This window comes from Eulemur rufifrons, chromosome 6 (genome assembly GCF_041146395.1).
Source record: "Eulemur rufifrons isolate Redbay chromosome 6, OSU_ERuf_1, whole genome shotgun sequence".
Lineage (NCBI taxonomy): Eukaryota > Metazoa > Chordata > Mammalia > Primates > Lemuridae > Eulemur > Eulemur rufifrons.
In genome coordinates, this window is record NC_090988.1 from 103,990,852 (window position 1) to 103,994,647 (window position 3,796).

A 3,796-nucleotide genomic window follows, 5' to 3' on the forward strand; every position below is an offset into this window, starting at 1 on the left:
GCTCCAGGAGTTTGCCTGGGGGCACAGGACGGGGGCTGGGCAGTGCCGGGGGCCTGGCCACAGGGGGCCCCGCGCCCCCACCCGCCGCACCTACCCTCCTCGCTCAGGAACTCGTTGGTCGCGTTGCCGTCAAAGTTCCCGCACAGCCCGCACAGCCGGCCCTGGTGCTTTCTCTCCACCAGGACCTGCGCGGAGCAGGCTGCTGAGGGTCCCGCGGGGTCCCCGTGCCCCGCCCCAGGCCCAAGCGCCCGCCCACCACCCCGCTCTGCAGGTGCAGAGACTCAGTCCCCGGCAGGGCCCGGTCGGCCTGGCCCGGCGCTGAGGTCCGGCTGCTGGCCGGGATCCCCGAGGAGGGCAGCCCCTCTGCAGCCTGCCGCCCCTGTGGGGGGCCGTCCTCACCATGAGGTGGGCGTCGGGGCCCCACAGGACCTCCAGCTCCAGCTCCAGCTGCCTGGCCACCAGCCGCACGCTCCGGCCGAAGGGCGCGATCCGCAGCCCGTTGCTGCTGTGGGGCAGGCTCACGGCTCTGCGGGCAGAGCAGTGAGTGGCGGCCCCGGCCCCGCCCCTGCTGTCCTCGTCCCCGCCCCCTGTCCTCGTCCCCGCCGCCGCTGTCCTCGCCCCCTAGCCTACCCGATGTCCTTGACTGAGATGGCCGCCTCGCTCACGGTGACGACAGAGGCCCCCAGCTCCACGATGATCCGAGAGATGTTCCCGTCCAGCCCTCGCCGCAGCTGGACGCTGAAGCTGGGGGAGGTGTCCTCGCAGGCGGCCGCGAAGACGTAGTTGCATGTCCCCGAGAAGTCGTACACGTGCTGGTCGAAGGTGGAGAAGTGGCTGGCGCCCCACGTGGAGCACGCGCCCTTGTCCGCGTCTGTGGAGAGCGGCGCAGACTCAAGGCCCGCGTCCCCGCTGACCTGGCTGGGACCCCGGAGCTGCTGCTGGGAGAGGCCCGGCCTCCCGGCGCTGGGCTGGGGCCCACCCACTGCCTGGCGCTGCAGGGCAGTGCGGTGGCCTCCCCGCCGGGGCCTGTGGCATCACCGGCCCCAGGGCTGCGGGATGGGAACCCCTGGCCCAGCCTCCCCCACCCCAGCAGGGCTCCTGCCACCCTCCTGTGGGGCTGGGCCAGGCCGGAGGCCACTCGTCTCCCTGGGCAGCGGCCCTTCCCTGGCAGGACCCCTCTCGTGGAAACGCCAGAGCACGGACACCCAGGCACCACGGCCACTGTGCACACGAGTGTGCGTGTGTGCGTGTGTGTGCGTGTGTGTGCGTGTGTGTGCGTGCCGGGCACCTGGACCCCTCCCTCGTGCACACTGGCCCCGGGTGGTCGGGGCAGGTGGCTGGTGGCCCTCACCTATCTGTGCAGAGTCCTCCAGCCTCCAGGGGGCCGGGCTGGTGGAGGGGGCGTCATCCAGACCTGGGGGCGGGACCGTGGTCAGTGTCCCTGGTGGCTCCACTGCCTTGGGAGCCTCCCGGGGACGCAGCGCTCAGCCCGGGAAGCGTGCGAGGCCCGGGGAGCGTGCGAGGCCCGGGGAGCGTGCGAGGCCCACATGACGCCCAGCTCTGAGCCAGGGCTCAGGGCATTAGCGGTGGGCAGAGCGGTCGGGCCTCTCGTGTCGTTTTTTACAAGCTCTGGCGTCTTTCTCTGTTCTCATTCAGGTCCTCATTCGTTCAAGCATAGTCTGTGTGTCCGCATGGCGCTCCTGGGCCTGTCACCCAGCAGGTGCCAGAGGCACACAGGGAAGGACCCGCTCCCAGGGCCCACGCCAGGAAGGCAAAGTGCTCGTGGCACACGCCAGCGGTGGGCAGGCCACCCCCTCCCACAGGGTGGGGCTGGGCCGAGGGACAGGGGGCCCCCTGGGACCCCTGGCCTGCTTGCCCATTTGCCAGGCTCTAGTCACCCCCTCCTTTCCGGTTGTGCCAGGCCCCCCAGGTTCAACAGAGAGAACCCGAAGTGTGGGACACTCAGCCCTGGGCCAGACGGGGTGTGGGGTGCTGGGTGGTGCAGGTGCGAGAGGGTCAGGCTGAGCCCACAGGTCCGGGCTGCCCTGTGTCCCCGGCTGGGCCACCCCGTCTCCCTGTGGGCTCTGCTCCCCGTGGCCACTATGGCCACTGTCCTGCTCTTTCCTGCCTGGCAGCCTCGAGGGAGCCCCGTGGTCAGCCTGGGACCGTGGTGACCATTGCAGGGACATGCTGGGTGGCCTGGGTCACAGTGACTGCTGGGCAGTGCCCCCTCCTCACCCCACTTCTCCTATCTCCCCACCCGCCCCCCACCCCCTGTAGCACCCGTGGGCCACGGTGCTGGGCGCTGGAGGGCCGGTGACCAGGACCTGTGGTCTCTCCAGAGCCCCCCCTTGGGCCTTGACCCTCTTGCCGGCTGTGCGTGGTAGGCCCCTCACGTCACACTGGGAGGGGCTCATTCCTGCCCACATCCCACGGGCCGCGGGCCTGCTGGCTGGGGGGCCACACTGCTGCCGGCGAGGGAAGCAGCCCAGCTGTCCACCCCTGTCCACCTGGGTGAGTCCTCTCTGGCACCAGGCAGGAGCTCCTGGTGTTCGAGTGACTGGGATTACGAAGCCTGGTGGCCATGGCCACGTGAGGACACATTTGGCTGTGGTCCCCTTTGACCTTGAGATCACTTTCTGCTCAGCTGCACCTGGCTTATACCCATCCCCCTCTCAGGGTCCCAGCAGGTGGCTGGTCCAGTGGGTGCAGGTGGCCCTGGGGGTGTGCCTGGCACGCAGAGCTCCCAGTGGGGCCTCGTGGCTCCTGGGTCAGGGTGCCATGTCTGGGCTCTGGCCAGTCTCCCTCAGGGCAGACCCTCTGTGACTCAGTTTCCCCCCTTTCAGATGGGTGGTGTGGACACTGCAGGCCGTGCTGTGTCTCTGATCCAGGCCTTCGTGTCTGGCTCCACTGTCCCCCAGGAGCTGTTGCCCATCCACAGCACCCCAGCGGGGTCCCCGTCCTCTGAGTCCCTCCTCATCCTCTGGGGCCAGACTCACGAGTGCGGCTGTGTCTGAACAAGGACCCCAAGTGGGAGGCCGATCACGCTGCTGTCCCTCCCACCTGGGACCGGCCATGCTTGCTATTGGCTGACCCTTGGCTCAGCCCACGGTGGGGCTTGTCCACGCCAGAGCCACTGTCAGCCACGGGGCGGCCACGGGCGGCTGGTGCACTCGCTGTCCCTGCTGCACGCTGGGCGGCGCCCCCACCCCTGCCCGCCCTTCTCGGGAAGCCGTGCTCGGGCTCCTCCCCGCCCACCGCGGCCCAGGCCCGAACTCCAGCTCTGCCTGTCCCCGCCGGGCCCTCCCCTCCACCACTCATGCCGCGTGTGGGAGGCAGGGCTGGGGGCCCACACAGGGAGGGACTCACTGGGGGGCTCCTGGCTGCTGGAGAGGGGTGAGGCCTGGGGCATGGGCTCCACCCTGCGGGACCCCATGGGGCTGGCTCCTCCGGGTCGGGGAGGCCAGCGCCTGGGACGGTGGGCGGCAGCCAGGAGGGGCGCTGGGCCCTCCCAGTCCCGGACGGAGACTGGCTTGGCCGTGTGAGCGGGTGATGGAGCCGAGGACCGGCCTCCTGTTGCTCATGCCTCAGTGCCCGCGTGGGCCGGCCGGGGCGGCCAGGCGAGAAGGCCTGGGGACTCTCCCACACGCAGGGGCCCTCTCAGGGCAGCGGCCGCCCTGGGTGTGGCCTGACAGCCCACTCACCAGCGCTGAGCAGGGCCCCCCCGCAGGTCAGCAGCAGCAGCAGCCTCGGTGCGAGCATGGCCACCCGCGAGGAGAGGGCAGCTCGGGGACAC